The following is a 19,471-nucleotide window of genomic DNA, read 5'->3' as shown; positions in this document are numbered from 1 at the left end:
TCCATTGAACTAGAACTATAGTATAATAGGACTCCTTTATTTCTCTTGTTTTTTAGAATGACTTGCCCTTTTTCTGGTAGGAAGTAGATCAACTTGGCCAGAAGCCAGGCTTTTCTACCCCTGAAGGATGAGCTCAGCAGAGTCACTCCCCCAGGAAAGCCTTCCCAGACTTTCCTGACCAGATGGTTCTTCTTTTATGTAACCTCTCCTGTACCACTCCATCACTGCCTTATCACAGTTGACCTTGTATTTATATCATTACTCTTTGTTAATATCTCAATCCTCCTCTAGGCTTTAAGCAACATTAGGGCAAAGACCATGACTCTCTTCACCCATATTTATATTTCTAAGGCCTCACAGAGTGCCTGACCCACATTAGCACTCAGTAAATATAGTACTTGTAGAGAAGATAAGTGAATGAATGAATGAATGAATGAATGAATGAATGAATTGGAAAGATCTATTTAGGGTGGTACCAAATAAGGTCAGTGGGCAGAAAGGATAACAAAATGTCCAAAATTAAGTTATCACAAAGGTAGAAAGAGATAGAGCCAATAGATTGGCCCTAGATTTGAGTTAGAAATAGAGAAGGGGATAATTACTTAATTTCTGTGACGTGAAAGACACTAGAACTGGTCTTGACCCACCATTCCTGGGAAGGCCAGTCCTTTAAACTGTCTGGGTATATAATCAAAGAAACAATCTGTACGAATGGTATCAATGTGGACCTCAGACTTATAGACTGATGCTATCTCAACTGAGCAATGGACAGGAAGTGCCCTTCCCTCAAAGGCTTATTGAGGTTAGGACAGGGCTGTGTCAACAAAGAGGATCTCACCCAGCCCCACTGCATGTTCTTGGATAGCACTCTGTTCACCAACAAGAGCAGGCAACATTCTGGAGTCAAATTAATATACAAATGGTGTGTCCCCTCCCTGTCTGACTCTTCTTCTTTTGCAGGGTTTCTGGGTCATCTCATTCCACATGAGGTGCTTCAAAAAGAGTGGTTGCTCCCCCAGTGGGCTTTCATCCACCTTATATTCACACAGTGATTTTCACGTGAATGTGCCCTAAAGGAGATTAGTACTACATGAATGTCACCATGTGAAGGAATTGAAATCATTATAACTCAAAGGGACCTGGTCAGTTGGCTGGAAGTCATTGCCACTGAGTACAGCCTAGACCATCTCTGACATTCTTGACTACCTTAGGAACAGGAAGCTTCCATCTCTGTATTTCCAGCAAAGCCAATCTCTACTAGGAGCTTTCTACCCTTAACCACTGTTGGTCCACCCATATGACTCAAAAGCAGACTGAATTTCCCCCTACCTGAGACACCTGTGAATATTTAAAGATTGGCAGGATACAAGATGGGGATGACATTAGAGCTGAAAGAACAATGTCTGGACTGTGTGCCTATGTGTATAGACATGCAAAGACTTGAGTATCACACCCTATGAACTCCTAGTGCAAGTTATTTCTTTTTTCTTTCTTTTTTTTTTTAAGATTTTATTTATTTGACAGAGAGAGAGGCAGCGAGAGAGGGAACTCCAATCAGGGGGAGCGGGAGAGGGAGAAACAGGCTTTCCTCTGAGCAGGGAGCCTGGCACCGGGCTTGATCCCAGGACTCTGGGATCATGACCTGAGCTGAAGGCCGATGCTTAATGACTGAGCCACCCAGGCGTCCCCGTGCAAGTTATTTCTATCCAAAACTAGATAAACACTTTTGTTGTATAAATAAAGACCAGAAGAGAACTAATCCATCAAACTCAGTCTGCCTCTCACCGGTGCCACCTATAGTTCTCAGTCCTTCCCAAAAATACAGATCAAATCACATCACCCTTCAGGTTAAAAATCTCCACGTGATTCTCATTATCTACAGGATCAAATCCAAACTCTTGTTTCATGCCCCCTCACACATCCTTGAATTTGTGTTAACCATACCAATTAAAAAATTTTCATTTTAGATATTTTAAGTATAAAATAATACACACTCAAAAATTCAAACAATATAAATGGCACAAAGAAAAAATATTCTCTTCTTCTATCTCCACTTCTTTTCTTTCAGAATAAACTGTTAATGCTTTGGTGGGTAGCCCTTTAGATCTTCTTCAGTGTATGAATGTTTGTGTATTGAGTTGCATTATAACTTACTCATGCACCCATAAAAAAATACATGGGAACAGACAGAGAGAAACATACAAAAAGAAAGCAGTCTAAACAGAGAAGTTCAGGCCATATTCTACTCGATGAGTACAAAGTCCTGAGAGAGGCTGGTATGCAAGGCATGATTCTACTGCCTGTTGGGAGAACTAAGTTTCCAGGCCTGTGGAGGATGAACACCTCATGGAGCTGAGTGTGATTCTAGTGCTCACAAATGCAGATCTGACTTTAAACTGCCTGGGTATATAACCAAAGAAACATTCTGTATGAATGGTATCAATGTGGACCTCAGTCTTATGATAGACTGATGCTATCTCAACTGAGCACCTCTCTTTGGATGTAACTCCATTGCATATAAGAATACATTTTGTAATTATAATGAGAGTGTATTATACTGCTTTGCAACCATGAGCATTTTTTCAAGTTTTTATTTATTTCATAGTTTTTTTTACCACTGCCTGTTATGCCATTGCTTAGATGTACCGTAATTTTTTTAACCTCTCTCCTGTTGATGGGCATTTTATCCCAGGTTTTCATTAGTATAGGTGGTGCTCCAAACATCCTTTTACATAAACCTTTGTGCTCTTGTTTGTGGATATTGGCAGGATACATATTTGGTAGTCAAAATACTGGAACAAAAGGTAGGCGCTTTTTTTGATAAATATATTTGATAAATTTTTGATAAATATTACCAAATGGTTATATAAACTTAAACACATACTAATAGTGTCCCTCACTTTTTTCTAAAGAATATTTAGGAGTTATTTATTATAGAAAAGTATGAAGAAGAAAGCAAAAATGTCCCATAGTCTCCACTGAAATTTACAATACAGAATTGAAATATATAAATATAAAAACAAAAATACAATTTCTTCCAAAGGTAACCCCCTGGGTTTCCTTTAACAAATTTTTGTATGTCTATAATAGCATTCTTATGTACATATATATAAATATATATATTTATATATAAATATATATGTCCTTTTAATAATAAAGGATTATTATATACATGCAAATTTTGATTGTGCTTTTCTTTCCTTCGAAAAATATATCTTTGAGATTCTTACCATATCAGTATATATAAGTCTACCTAATTCTAGTGGCTGTATACTATTCCATTTTATTGTATTGGACTAATTTATTTAATTAGTCCCTTACTGATTGATATTTATAATGTTTCAAGTTTTATGTTATTGAAAACGATCCTGAACACATTCATTGTAAAAACACACTCATACTCTAATACACTCATTCTTAAAATTGAACATTGCTATCTTTATTCATAGTTTATTATTAATACAAGGTACCCCCCACTCTTCAAAAGTTTGCGTTAGTCATTTCTCTTCTACAAAAGACCTACCTTAGTACCTGTTTTCGATACCCCCAAAAAAATCCAAAGAGGAATTGCACTTTGGGGAAACAAGGCAAAAAATGAAAATAGTATTCAGCATTTGTTTTGCAGCAAGCCCTTATGGAGGCAATGTAGGCTAGAACAGCCAGGAGAGTGGCCCTGCCCAGCTCCTTCCCCAGGAGCTACATTCAGCATCTTAGCATCAAGATGTTATAGCTTTAAAGAGTGTCTGTGAGCATCTGTCCTTTATCTCGATTTCTTCTGCGCATCTGTTAGCAAGATCAGAAAAGGTATCAGAAAAGCCTAAGTGGGGTTAATTTTTGGATATGAGAATGCTCAAAAATGGTTCCATATCAATTAATGGTAATTGCTTCTTTGCTTTATGTTATTTCAGCTTAGGAAAGTTTTCACAGAAAAGCTCTACTTTCAGATAGTGGGGAAATCTGTACATAGATGTAAGTGTAAGTGTGATTATTTGGATATGTCTTTCCCAGAAAACTGTGAGCTTAAAGAAAGGAAGCATGCCCTACTATTTGGTAAATCCCACAGGACAGAGTACATTGTTACGGGTGCTTATTAAGTGTTAAAAAGTGAAAAAGGGATTTAAAAAACTGCTGCTGGTGAAGATGTATCTTTTCTTAGTTTTAATGTGAGTGTGAAAACTGTGCCTTTTATGGGTCCCCTGATACAACAGACATTTATTAAGCATCTACTCTATGCCAGACATTATGGCCCATGTGGCCAGGAATTGAAGCAGGTACATAAATAATAATGATACCTGGAGATTAGGGCCAAAGAAAGTGCCACAAGCCATCAGAGGAAGCCAGAGAACAGATTTAGAAAGTAGTATAAGCTTAAAATCAGACAGTGTCCTATTGGGAAACCATTTCTTGGTGGGTGGGATGAGGGAGGTTATTTGTAGCACATACCAATTTGCATGTCCATATTCAAGCTACCAGGATCCTGAACAATCATCTCTCAAGCCAATACAAGCCTTCTCCAGCATCACACTGAATCAGGGCATACCAGCTGACCTTTTCAAAACCGCTTTCTCCTCCTATCAGCATGACCTCCCAATACCACATCATTTCAGCTACTGCCCCCAACCAACGTACTCTACCAGAGAAACAAAGTGTTTTTTGGAGGCTGTTAGCAAGGAGAAATTGGGAGCTACAGAATGAGCTCCAGAAGTGGTTAAACCTGCAGAAAACTGCTCTGTCCAGTTTTATATGCTTCATGTCCAATCTTGCTGGCCTTCAGTGTGTCCATTCCCTCCTCAAAGACTTCTTTTCCCTATTACATTGCCTACACTGCTGGGTTCCTCACTAATACTTCCAACCCAGTTCTGTTGAAGAAGACAGAAATCGCTCATAAAGATAAGGAAAACAAATGGAAATTGCATATGATAAATATGGCTCAACTCTAACCCAGCTCACATCCCCTGAGACTTCAATTTGTATTTAGACATCAAACTTACAGCAGGAATATGGGGCCTGGAGTTTGGGGGATGAGTCAGAGTATATTTTAAGAGGTACTGGACACATGTTAAGATTATATTTTGCTTTAGAGCCAGGAAACGAAGTGTCTCGGCTGTGCCATGGGAAGGTATAATTTCAAGATCCTGTTTTGGTTGCCCATGTAAGAATATCATACAAGTTTGTAGAAGAAGGGCTTTATAGGAATTAGTCAATCTTAGCCCCAAGCGTTTTTAGTAGGATTATTTGGCTTTGGGCTCCACTGTTTATCAGAAATCTTGAAAACAAAATAAAAACAACCATGTGAAACGATCATATTCACCTCTTTGGGAGTTTGAAATGTATTTTTCCAAGTAGACCTTCAACCTACAATGTTCTCATTCATCATACCCAGACTTGCAAACCAGTGTGAGATTCTAATTTTCCACTCAAAATAAACCATGAAAACTAGTATGTCGGAAGAGGTCCCTTGGAGAATAAAATAGTGCCTTTGATGATCAAAATAAAGAAAGGATGGGGAATCATAGACACAAAAGTTAACCCAACCCAGTTAAAATCAACAAAAATGGTTTTTGTTGTTGCTGCTGTTTAAATTAAGAATACCAATGCATTATCCCTGAAAATTAGCAGTACACCTATTCTACTTTTTCTATGGAAGGTTTCAGATATGGGGAACTGCTAAAGCTAATCACTAGCAAGAAAAAGAATGCTGTGTTTAAGATGGAAGTAGAATACATCAAAAATCAAGGCTGAAGCAAGAAAGAACTTGGCACAAGAGAAAGACAGAAACAACGGATGATGACTGGGTTCCATGACCTTTAACACATTTCCAAACAAGGCCGGCTTCATGAACTTGCCACCAATGCAGTCTCTCAGAGCCCCACACTCTCACTGGCCCTGTACTTGGGGCTTAATGTTCTGTGGTTGTCATCTTGAAATTGTTCATTTTATCTTTGAATTTGTGTTTTTTTTAAATGAAGTCTCATGAGACAATGGAGCATGTGCTGGTGGCTGGGAGCTTTGGCTCATGAGAGGCCCCACCCAGCTCAACTCTTCTCCCTCCTTTCAGCCACCCACTCTTCCACTCCCTAGTGCCTCAGGCCACTCCCATCTTTCCCTTCCTGCCCTTTCCCAGGACTCTGGCTGCCCTCTGGCCCCTTCTGGAGCCTAGACACCAGAAGAATCAACCACCTTGGGCTGGGTGTGGAGGTGGCATTCCCATCCTGGGCTGGCAGTACCACAGTGCCCTAGGCAGGTGCCTTGGGGGATGGGAGAGCTTCTCATCCACCTCGCAAACCACATACTGAGTGCATCCTAGTGCAGAGGTTGCAATCCCTTGTGGGTCACACATCAGCAATGGGTCGGGAAAGCAAAGTAATCCTGTGGGAAGGGGAGACTGACTTCTCTGCCCAGAGCAGGATACACATATCAGTACAGTGGCTGAATATTGATATATAATTAGTGACTTTTATGTGCCTCTGTTTCACTTTTTCTTCACATAGTTATCTCTCCATATTTATATTTCCCCCAAGAGTTACTATTTTTAGTTATTTAATCATCTGCGTCTTGCGTGCAGCTCTCTGCCCAGATTCACATCTCTTGCTCCACGCCAAGGATCAGCAAACACCCAAGGAGAAAAGCAGACACTGAAGTCAATTCCTCCCTCTGCTGTTCCCTTTTCTCTGGGATTTTATCACCTTAAGCCCTGCTTGCTTCTGCAAGACTTCAAAAATAATTTTTTAATGGTTTTTAATTTTTCAGTGGGAGCACAGGTATGCCACAAGCTCTTCCATCATAGCTGGGAATTGATGACATAGTTTAGTGTCATAAACCAGACAACTGTTCCTACTAACAGAATGAACAAATGAACATCAACCATTCTAAAATCCATCATTTTGAGTTCAGAAACTTTAAATTTTAGTTAGTTTGTATTAAATAGTGTTTTATATTAGTTCTTTAAATTAGACTATCTTTGGTTTTCTAATGGATACTTCAGTTGATTAATATCACCTAATTGTAACATTTTCCATGATGCTAAAAATTCTGTGGGCATGTATTATCCCATAATACTTCTAGATTGTCTGTATGGTGAAGTGAAACAATTAGTTAATTAAATTACTTAAATTAGTTAAACAGTTAGTTAATTTCCTGGGGAAATTCTTAGCCCTACCTAAGGATTTACCAAACCCTGGTGAGGGTGAGGCTGCCACCCAGGCAGCCACACTCCCTGGTTAGACCCCTTAGTTAATACTCATAAAATTTCATACAGAAAAGTCAAGCCTGCCCTTCCTTAAAATCCCTATATTCCCTAAATATATTTAGGAAACTTCCTCTTATCAGTAACCTGGAGATTGGGTTCTCTTCCATCTAAAAGAGCTAAAGAGAAAAAAAAAATTTGCTTTAGATTTCATTGCTTTTTGGTCCCTCATATGCAAACTATGTTTCAGCCTTGTGCCTTTAACTTGCATACAGGGAAGTAACAAGAGGAAGTCATTCTAAACTTGCCATTTTATTTATTGCAGAAGTATTGTTAAGGATGTTGATCTCCTTGAGAAGTTACAGGAGATGTTTCTGCCAGCTCTCAATATCGGGAAGAGCAATGCATCTCTGAAAAAAATGATTTGTTTTCATTTTTAGACATTCTAAACATTGTAATCAATTATGTTTCATTTTGTTTGGCAGCTAGGAAGCTCAGAGCCAAATCTGAAACCCTCTTCAGGCTGTTATTTCAAGTATTTTGTGTATTAATCTTGTCTCCTGTTTTACTTTATTTTCCTTATTTTTCCTTTCCTCTGATTTCTATACAGTTATCCTGCAACATTGTATATATATTTTCAGAGACAATCTGAAATAATTTTCGGACTAAAACAGGGATAAATAATATGCAAATAAATGATCTTAAGAATGGGGATGGGCTCTCCTTAGGGCTCCATTGTTTTCATCTTTTGGATCTACCCTCAGCATGGGCAGAGCAGGCTGCTGCAGGACTCCACTGCTCCAGCCTTTAAAACAGTGATTCACCGGAAGCTCCCGTGCTGGCAGTGCCAGGAAAGCGAGGTGAGAGGAACATGGCAGCCCATCAAGAAGGTCAATCCATAATTCATTACAATTGATAGGTTAAAAATCTGTTGTAAATATTTGTGACAGTCCCTTCCAGCTCTAAAACTTTATTTTATTCTATAATCTATAAGCAGTCACTGCACTAACAGTTTTGTAAGTTCTTGATGCTCTTGTGACCACTCTTCTCTGTGTTTCTTGAAGCCCTTATCTGTAAGAGTTCCTGTGCTCAAGATTCTTCCAGAAGGTTCTGTTCAACATTAAAATCTGAATGAGGAGGACTCACCGTCTCTGTTCCCATGCCTCCACAGCACAACAAAAATGAGATTAGTAGCATACTTGCATCAGCTACCCTAGTCCCTACAGAAGTGATTCTTAAAGGAGGTGGTGGGGGGGTGTGGAATATTAAATGTATTTACCCTTTTAAGAATCCCAAATAATTGGGATTCTATGGAAAAATGTAATCAACTTCAGAATCATTTGCCTCCCTTTCACCCACTTTGTTTTCTGTGACTCTTTGCTTAGACCTGTTGCCTGGGGCAGGGTATACATAAATGAAAACATTTTCTTCTTCTATGAAACACATCTTACAGTCCTATGATGAACTGCATATGTAGATTGCTAGGAGGATATACCAACCTTTGCAGATTTCAGAAAGGGTCCTTAGCAGTCTCTCATCCACTCAATCAATATCAACCATGGGCCAAACATAATGCAAAGCCGCTGAGGGTAACTTCTGAAAAGGAGCTTAAGGTCTGATAGAATAAAAAGAGAAAGAGAGAGAAAGAATGTCAATATGTACTACAGTTGAGAAATAGGGAAGGTACAGTAATGCCTCTATGAAGAAAATGATCTACCATGGGGGACTTAGAGAAAGTTCAGAGACTTAACCTTGGTAGTGAAGGATAAGTGGTGGTTTGCCAGGCATAGAAGGGGAGGGCACGACTCAGGCAGAATGGACAGTAAGTACAAAATGTGGCAGGAAAATCTGCAATGCATGTTTGGGGAACTTCCCAGAAATATGCATTATTTTTCATAAAGACTGAGAAAAGACCAGAAAAAAAGTAAGAAAGCCAAAAAAAGAGCAATGTAATAAAGGTGAGAAAGAGAGAAAGAGAGGAAGGGATGGGACAGAGGGAGGGAGGGAGGAAAGGTGGGAGGGAGGAAGGAAGGAGAAGGGAAGGGGAAGGGGAAGGGGAAGGAAGGAAGGAAGGAAGGAAGGAAGGAAGGAAGGAAGGAAGAAAGGGAGGGAGGGAGGGAGGGAGGGGAGTTCAAAAGGAATCAGGATTGCTACTGATCTGGACTTTTAACGAACTTGAGTTCAAGAAAATTAGAAGCTACATTTAAAAACTGGAAAACTGTAATACACATATTTTGAGAGAAGCTGGGTGGAAAACTTCATTTTTACAGAGTAAAGTCACAAAATGGTTAAGGCCCCCCAGAACCTCTCTGAAGTCTTTGGGATAAAATCTATACAAACTCCTTTGGTAAGTACATATCTGTTCTTTTCTTTTTCTTTTTCTTTTATCCTTTTTTTTTTTTTTAATGAATCTAGCCTCTTATTCTCCTTCCTAATTCTTTGGAAAATGTCATTACCCATTGTGCATTGGTTTGGTGGGGTAAGGTCAGAGACTGAAACATACTATTTTCCCTTCCCTATCTCTTGGCATTTCAGATCTCCCTTGGTTTCTGACCATTGCTAAGCCCTTGTTCTCAAGCCTAAAATCAAATCTGTGAGAACCAGGACGTTTTCATAATGCCCTCTTATGCTCAGATAAGCCCAATCAGTGGCTTTCAACCAAGAATGACATTTTGACCAAGCATATTCATTTTCAATTGCTGCTGTAACAAATCACCGCAAACTTGGTGGCTTAAGGAATACTAATTTATTATCTTTACAGTTCTGTAGGTCAGAAGTCTGACAGAGGTGTCACTGGGCTAAAATCAAGGTGTTATTGGGCTATGTTCCTTTCTGGAGGTTCCAAGGGACAATCCATTTCTTTGTCTTTTCAGCTTTTATAGGCTGCCTAAATTCTTTGGCTTAGAGCCTCTTTCTTCCAGTTTCAAAGCCAGCAATGGTGGATTGAGTCTCTCTCACACTGCCATCTCTCTGGTTCTCTCCAGTCTAATAAAGGCTCTGGTCTTTATAAAGGACTCATATGATTAGAATGGACCCACCTGGGTTATCCACCAGAATAATCTTCCCATCTCAAAGTTTTTAACCTTAAATATACCTGCAAAGTCCTTTTTGCCATTTAAGGCAACATATCGACAGGTTCCTAGAATTAGGGCTAGGACATCTTTGGGAGCCAGTAGTCTGCCTGCCACATGAGGTGATGAAGGTTTACTTCACTATGGTGGAATGGGTCAACATCACACTGTCTCCTGTGGGGTGCCCTGTGAGGAGCACTGTTAGCAGCATTCCTGGGGTATCGCTGCCAAGAATGCATGGCATGACTCTGGGCAAGAGGAATCACTGAACAGACCCAGGGTGAGGGACATTATACAGAATGAATACAGAATTAAATACAGATACAGAATTTAAAATGTCAAGGCCACAGAATACAGGAAAAGAGTGAGGAATTGTTCCAGAGAGAAGGAAATTAAAGAGATACAACAACTAAATGCAACACATAATTATGAACTGGGTTTTACAGCAGAAAAAAAAAAGAGAGAGAGATTTTGGGAACAGCTGAGGAAATGTGAATGGGTCTATGGTTTGAGGGGTTGTGTTGCATCAATATTAATTTCCTAATTCAGCAGCTTATATGGCAGAAACATAGAAAAGTTTCCTTTTTTGAGGGTAGAGGTGGAAAATATACAATGGAGGGTCTAGAATGATGGAGCATCATGTTTGCAACTTTCTCTCAAATGAGTCAGAAAGAGACTAATGACAATGGAGTCATATACATATATATATATGTGGTGTGCATATGTGTGTGTATAGATATAGAGAGAAATGGAGTAGTAAAAGTGGTAGAATGTTAATATAGGGGGATCTGAACAAAGAAAATATGGCGGTCTTTAGGTTTGAAATTATTTCAAAATAAATTATAAAAAATTATGATGTAGGATTTATGTTTATTAAAATGGGAAAATGCCCATGATTTATTTTTTAAAAGATTTTATTTATTTATTTTGAAAGAGAGAGACAGAGAACATGAGAGCGAAGTGAGGGGCAGAGGGAGAAGCAGACTCCCCAGTCAGCATGGAGCCCGATGCCAGACTCAATCCCAGGACACCTGGATCATGACCTGAGCCAAAGGCTGACACTTAACCAACTGAGCCACCCAGGCGCCCACCCATGATTTATTTTATACATTATTCCATACATTTATGTGTTAACAGGAGTAATCTCTTTACCATAGAGTTATAGATGATTGTTAACTTTCTCCTTACACTTGTCTTAATTACCGGACATTTTTATAGGCTTTTAAATTTTTCTAATCAGAAGGAAATAAAAGGCATTTATTTCCATTCTGAAGTCAGTTTTTTTAAAACTCCATCATTACAATTTCTTATTTGCAAACCTTTTCAAGTTCCTTTGCTCTTCACAAACAGCAAGATTAAAATTACACTATCAGAGGGGGAGAAGAACCATGAGAGACTATGGACTCTGAAAAAGAAACTGAGGGTTCTAGAGAGGAGGGGGCTGGGGGAATGGGTTAGCCTGGTGATGGGTATTAAGGAGGGCACGTTCTGCATGGAGCACTGGGTGTTATGTGCAAACAATGAATCATGGAACACTACATCAAAAACTAATGATGTAATGTATGGTGATTAACATAACATAATAAAAAAAAAGAAAAGAAGAAAAAAAATCACACTATACATACAAATACACCCACGCATATAAGGTACTCATACTTATGAAAGGCTCAAATACATAGATGTGAAATCATCACTTAAAGCATACATTTCAATCATTTCTAAGGAATGACCTAAAGTTGTCATTATATGTACTCAATTACATAATTAAGTGCTCAATTACATTAATAGTCCTAGTCTTGTGAACCAGCAGCTCAGAAAATTAAAATTAAATCCAGTGACATTTATATAACATTCTACAGTTAACAAAGTGATTTCATTAAATCTTCAGAATCACATTGTTTGGCTGTATTGCAAGAATCCATCTGTGCCTCACCTCAGACCTCTCCTCCTTGTGAGACAGAAGCCAGCCAAGGCCTCTTTTCACTTGATGGAGCTCCTGAGAGTGTATGAGTTACCAAGCTAGTCAAGGGTGGGGAAGATCAGGAATATGCCTCCACACATCAAAGATCACTAACTCTTGTTCTCACTTCTCACCCTGAACTACTGACTCAGGCAGTCAGCTTGTGGTCATGCTCAGAGCCCAGCCTGTTTTCTGACTCATGCTCAGAGAAAGAAAGGAATCTGCTCAGAGATCTGCAGGCATCCTGTTCACCATTAAGCTCCTATCTTCATTCATTAATCCTAAGAAAGAGACCTGAAACCCATGGATGTGGGGAAGTAGGATATTAAAGAGATGGCAATTAAAGTCTCCTAAACAGAGTAAATGATGAAAGCAGTTTTCTTCAAATCAAAAATCATTAGCAGATCAATACCCTTAAGTGATGCAGATATACATACAAAGGTCAACCTCATTAATAATAAAGCATCTGCATCTCCAATTCTAGCTGTTGAAACTGAAGCTGAGCAGTGCCTACTTTTGTAGGGATCTTAATCTGGTTAGCCATTTAGTTTCCTTTGCAGAAGGAATTTTGTCTTTTGAGTATCCCACTCGTCCCTTATTTCTGAGTGACTTCCAGTGGCTTTACCTCTTGGTTTCTTTCCACATCATGCTTTTTCATTAGTCCTGGCAGATCTGCACCATTGCTGAGAGAATCCCATCTTACTCCTTTGTTAGGAATCTGTGGTTGTCATCAAGGGGGAAAAGAAGGAGACACCACAGCATTTGAATAGAATGGCAAGAGGAGCAAAAGTTGTTTCTGGATTATACCCTAGCATCCAGCCTGCTCACTAAACCAATCGCACAGGTTATAACTTGCCAGCAGATAGCAGGGCAGGAGTGAAACTGCTCTGTATAAGGGGGTGAAGATAGACACAGAGGGAGAGAGGTGGACGAATATTCAGGAGGTAAAAAGGCTAAGCACCAGGAGGAAGAGAGGCAACAAAGATCGAGGAGAGAGATGTGAGAGAAGAAAAATGTTTACTGGAATATTTAATTAGAAATGGTCTTCTGGTTATGCCATAATCCATCTTCTTTTACCCTCCCCCACTCCCTCCACAAAAATCCTCAGCGATAAACGGATTTCTAATGATCTCAGGCAAATGGAGTTTTGTTTGCTCATCTCCCCTCTTCAATTCTGTTCCCTCTCATCCATTCTTCACATAGCCACCAAAAGACTATTTTTAAGATATAAAATGAGAGGGGCGCCTGGGTGGCTCCGTCAGTTAAGCCTCTGCCTTCAGCTCAGGTCATGATCCCAGGGTTCTGGGATAGAGCTCCGTGTCAGGCTCCCTGCTCAGCGGAGAGCCTGCTTCTCCCTTTCCCTCTGCCCCCTCCCCCCAATCTCTCTCTCTCTTTCTCAAATAAATAAAGTCTTAAAAAAAAAGATATAAAATGAGACCACTAACTCCCCTGTCTAAAACACTTCATTTGTTTCTCACTGTACTGATAATAAAAACTAAATTTCTGACCATGACCCCAAAAGTCCTGTATGATCTGGGCCCTACATTTCTCCCTAGCCCCAAGTCATATCCCCTTTCCCCAACTTACTCTCCTTCAGCCACTCTAGATCCTCATAGTCTCTTAAAAATGCCTGGTCCTAAAAGTGCTATTCTGAACCAGATAAACTGTGTTTACAGGTAAGCTACCTACATATCTCAGGTCTTCCAGAAACCCACGGAAGGGCTGAGATGTCAGCCAATGAGGAAGCTTTATTCTGACATCAGACCAACATTTGTTATTCTACAGTCAATATATGAGAAAACTAAATGGGCAGCTGCCTAATTCTTCCCTGAGTGCCAGGATATCCCCATCATCACTCAAGTGAGGCTGCAAAGGTAACATCAGGCTCCTATAGTAATAGGATGTCACGGTTCATAATACAAGTTTGATTTAGACAAAACTAGGTTTGAAACCTGATTTTACCACGGTGGCTGTATTACTGAGTCGCATAATCTTACTGAGCTTCAATTTTCCACACTAAAATGTGGTAATTTTGTTGACTTTATGAAAATGAAATTAGAAAAAGCATAGAAAGCTCTTTGGCATAGTAAGCACTCAAGCACTGCTAAATCCTGAACAGTAACTAAACAGAATTGCCATTTTGGCTTTTATTTTTTCTTTTACAAACCTCATAAAAGATGGGTTAGGCAAGGAAAGAGCCAGCAAAGCAGTCAACTTGTCATGGATTGGGATTGTGTTAGACTTTGCCTGAAGCTTTGGGAATATCTGGTATAGTACTGGGCACACAATGAAGCAATGTTTCTCAAGTGAGGCATGTCAACCCCTGTATCAGAAACTTTTGTCATGAGGCACATTCTTGAGATCCACCCAAGACCTTTCATCCAGAATCCCTGGGTTGAGGGCAGTAATGGATATTTTAAACAAGTTTCCTAGATGATTTTTATTGCACACACACATTGACAACAATGTAACTGGCACTCAAACCAAAATTGACTGATTTATTGAACAATAGAATCTGTAGTTCTGATCTCAGATGCACACAGTCTCCATTTAGCTTTGCATCTTTTTAAAAATCTTTCTCCAAAACATAAGCAATATGTTAGTTTTTTTTTTTTTTTTAATGCAATGAACAAAAGGTCAAGGGTTGCTGGGATATTTATTTCAGAGCCCCAGAGACCTCCTCAACATTCCAAAAGCCCTCAGTGGGCTTGTAAATTGAATATTATATAACCACATGCTTATTAAAATCCGTTCTCCCAGAGACTTGCCTCCACAATGCAGGTTCTATCAGATGGAGGCTTCGAGTTCATTTATAATATTAACATAGCACCCTCATTCAGCACTTTATAACTCTTACCAGTCTATGTGTCTGTAATAAAGAGTCTGACTCCATTTTTGGTTTCTGACTGCTGACAGTTTGAAGCCACATCATTCCCTCCTCCTTCTGCTCCATATCTGGACAAGCTGATAAAAAAGTCTGGGTGCTTCCTCCTTTGGCAGCAGCAGGAAGTTCAAACCATGCAAGCCTCAGCACATGGAAGGGAATACTCACTCCAGCCATATACTCCAACCACCATAAAAATCCATGTGGTCACCCTCTCTGTTCTCCTAAGCCTTGTGGACCTACTTGGGAGTTTGCTTTGCTCACTCTAGAAAGCCTCATTGTGTGAGTAGTAAACCTTTTCATCCCTTCTTAGAGTGTGTGTGTGGCATCATCAGTCTAGACATCCAAATCAAATTTTGCATGGTGGGAGCTCCATCTTATATCCACAGAGTGACCTAAACAATCTGAAAAAGGGAAGTATCCTTTTAGTCCATCTCAGTGTCTGAAGTTTCTCTGTCCAGTCTGCATATAACTGAGATAACTCCATCTCCCCAACATGCTGCTCTGATTTTGTCATTTCTGCACTTAAGGTTAGAATTAAAATTTTCAATGGTTTCCCTATAAAATCAAGTTCTAAAACCTTAGCCTGGCATCTAAAGCCCATAATTTTAACCCAATTTATCTTTCTAGGCTTGTCTCCTGAACCATTTTTCAAAAATCCTGTTCTTTAGTCAAATAGTTGAATTACTGATTCCCAAAGGAATTTTAATGTCTGATTGGTATTGATAACTGCCCTTGTGTGTTCTTATCCACTGTTGTCTTAAAGTATTACTTATGTCTTATGATGTTATTTAAACTTTTAGTCCTCAACAATTCTCCTCTACAAGATTTTAAGAAGCCAGGAACCTTCTTTGTTCCTCCCATAGGACTTAAGGCAAAGCCTGGCACATCATATGTCCTTAATGAATAGTTATTCTTCTGATTTGATTTTATAAAGAGTCATAAATCTACTCTAAGATTTCTCAAGGGTGAAAAATTAAAATACAGGATAATTTTTGATGTCAACTTTTATCCAAATTTTATGTTTTAATCATGTATGACTTTATGGGATTAGATTTGGGAAAATATTTTTTAATGAAATGGATCTGTCCTTTAGTCTGTTGTGATAAGCAAACTTAAATTTTCTCACAATTATTACTTATCAAGGATAACATTTACTTAAGCTGAATTATTAAATCAATTGCTTTGTTTCAAATGTAGTTATTTTTACAGGAATATTTCTAATCACTGCTTTTAGTGCAGATTTGAATGATTCAATCAGCACTAGTAGGCATCTTATTGATAAAAAAGTAAAACTTGATCTTTTTTTTCCAATGCATTGGGGTTTACATGGGCATACACAACAGAGACTTATGGCCCCTTCAAAAAACATTTCTCTTCTTTAAACTCCTCCATCTAGTCTCCTTCCTGAGCAGATAATAATTCAAGAAGAAGGACTTGGGTCAAAACAACTGTCTTAGTAACAACCTAGTCATATCAGTAAAGCTTTTATCCAAAGATAGAGGATATAGCATGGCAACCAATGGAATTCTGAACCATTCATGGGAAGGCCAAGGAACATAGGTGGCTCACTTTTCCCTTAAAGTTGGCTAGATACAAAGTAAAGGATGGCCAGGCTTCTATGATCTAGAAGCTACTTGAGCAATATTTATACCAATATCTTTCTCAAAATCCTACTAGTAATAGCCCCAAACAGGTTCTATTCTTGTTTATTAGATATCTTGCTCAATAAAAACATTTGTCTATTGACCTGCATACATAACCACCTGGGAGCTGGGTGCTACAGATTAGAAAAGAGAAGGACTTTAGTAAGAAATGCTTTGAATCACATACTTGGACTTCCTCAAATATTTTTGAGAACCATATTACAGCTTGGATTGCCTATTTGTGCTGTGCTTTTGTAAATGTGACACTGCTTAGGAACATGACCACATGGGTCATAGCTTTATAAGTATTGTATCAGCCCCAAACTCTAAATTCCACAACACTTTGTCAGTTTCTCTGCTACAACTTCAGTTGTCATTCACTTTATAAAAAGTTCACTATACATACACAACACTCAAGACACTCTTCAGTGTCCAGGTATTTCCCCAACTCACTCAACACTCTTCATATATCTCCTTCCCTCTAATTAAGTGTAATTCCATTCATTTTCCTTTTTTTTACTCACAAACTCCTACAAACAGGGTCACATGTCTGAAATAATTCTCATTCAGCCACTCTCTACATTCCGCACTTTTACATGTTCCATGTATTTGGATATCTGAAAAATTTCAAGTTTCTGAAGTCTCCTTACAGGAGTTTTATGACTATCCCTATTAGTTTACAACTCTCAAACATACTTTGCCACATTTTCTTCCTATCTTTTAATTTTTCTGGCTGTGTAATGTTGATCATAGCAGCATTTAAATCTGGTAATGAAAGACTGTCCCTTATTGATGGGAAATAAATCTTCCATGATGATGGAAGCTAATAAAGCAGTTATCTGAGACAAGGTTGTGCAAGTCACAAGTGATGGCATGTGAGCCACATGTTACCAAGCTCCCTCAGTTGCCAAGATTTATTTCATTCCTTTAAAAAAAATGCAGCCTAATTTTCCAGCTGCACAAAGCAAAGTGGAAAAAAAATTATCACAAATTAGTGTTAGGTTTCTCAAGAATGTGTATTTTTTGGAATCGTCACCTATGACTTGTTGCAACACAAGTGACATTTATCTGTAAAATACGGAAATAATTCTGTGAAGACTCAAATTGTAAGTAGAGAATATTTAAAGTACACTCAAATGCTTGAAGAACTTCCTGTAAATAAAATCTGAATGTTCCATTGATATTCCAAATTAGGTTTCTCATCTTTGCAACAAATGAATAAAATAATCATTCCTAAATAAAGACCATGTGTTCAATAATGATTATATTCTGTTGTTTCTTTTGTATTCACCCTGTAATAATCAAGCTAACAATTCCAGAACAGCAGTTTTACATTATAATGTTGTCACCTTCTTGTGGGGACTTGATCCTAAATATGACCAGAGAAGCCAGCCCCCAAATGTCTCCTTGGCAATGATCCATCTTGGCTCCCATTCCATTCCATCATATTCCCCAAAGGAACATGCTAAATAGAGGCATTTTTCTTTATCAATTGGCTATTAGAACAACAGTAGGAAAAGTAGCAGTTCTTACTTCTGTCTCAGAGACTTCAAGAGCCGTTCGCTCTGTTTTCAGGCAAGAGCTGACTTTGAATTTTTGAATACTGACTAACTAGCTTCCAGTTAAAATGTAGATTGAACAAGTATTTACTATTTTCTCTCTAGAAACCTCACTAAGAAGGCAGTAAAGGTGTTAAGATATATACATCCATAAGCGTAAAGAGAATGGAAAAAGAAATGACAAAATTTTGAAAGCTGAAAATCAGATGGATGAGTGGTTACTAACTTAGGAAACTAGAAAAAGCCCAGAAGTGGTTTGAGGTGGGGAAACCTCAAGGTAACTTCAGAAACAAACAGATGCATGTTCTAAAGCCACAGAAAGCCTGGGTATTTCAGGTATCAATCACCTCTGAAAGTGGAGGTTAGAGTGAGGAAGAAAGCCAGAAACTTAGTTGATAACCTGTATAAGAAACAACCTCATAGATCTCCTTCCCCAGCCTGTTCAGCCAAATGACCACCTCTTCCCTCACCGTGAAAGAAAACAAAAGGTTTGATCACTGGAGAAACTGAACCAGAGAGATTCCAGCCTTACTTTGCCATGAAATACAAAAGAAATGTACTAAAAACAGGGAGAATAGATTAACTATGAAACTTCTGAGAGGTGAACTTCCTCCACATTTGCCCCAGCCTCTTCTACTTAGTCCCAGAAGCTGGCAGGAACTCATAACCTTAAGGCATGAAAATGGAGGATTCATCTCTAGGGAACCTGAGCCAGCAGAAAGACGCATTGATATTGACAGCTGGATCCTCTAAGAAAACACCTCAGCCAGATTATTTTAGAGTGAAGCCCACTACTCAACAAGGCCTATCCACTCATTCAGAGTTTTTAAGCAACCTTTTTTGGTGCCTAAAATATGAGTACACAGCCAATAATAACACTGAATATGAAAAAAACCTACGATATAAAGGGCATTGAACAAAACAAAACAAAAAAGAATCAGAAAAGAGGTATTGAAAGAAACAGAAGAAAACTTCAAATAAACAATTAATACTCATAATCCTCAGAGAAATGAAAAAGATATAGCATCCACCAAACAAGAACAGAAGGCTATAAAAAAGAAACATTTACTGAACAAAAACAAACTCTTGGGAATAGGAGGACACAGCAGAAACAAACATTTTAATTGAAGGAATATGAGATAAAGTTTACTAAGTCAAGTAGAAA

At 38.6% G+C, this 19,471-nt stretch overlaps 1 protein-coding gene across 1 annotated transcript in view; it reads right to left on the bottom strand.

The window, feature by feature from the left end:
• Positions 1 to 8,732: 8,732 nt before the first annotated feature.
• LACC1 (laccase domain containing 1) overlaps positions 8,733 to 19,471 on the bottom strand; it is an 88,921-nt gene continuing 78,182 nt past the window's right edge. The window contains exon 8 of the transcript XR_004299222.1: positions 8,733 to 8,801. The gene's annotated coding sequence lies outside the window, so the exon portion shown is untranslated. The remainder of the gene's footprint in view (positions 8,802 to 19,471) is intronic.

This window comes from Phoca vitulina, unplaced genomic scaffold, assembly GCF_004348235.1.
Source record: "Phoca vitulina isolate PV1807 unplaced genomic scaffold, GSC_HSeal_1.0 scaffold5, whole genome shotgun sequence".
NCBI lineage: Eukaryota > Metazoa > Chordata > Mammalia > Carnivora > Phocidae > Phoca > Phoca vitulina.
This window is presented reverse-complemented; position numbering and strand designations above follow the sequence as displayed.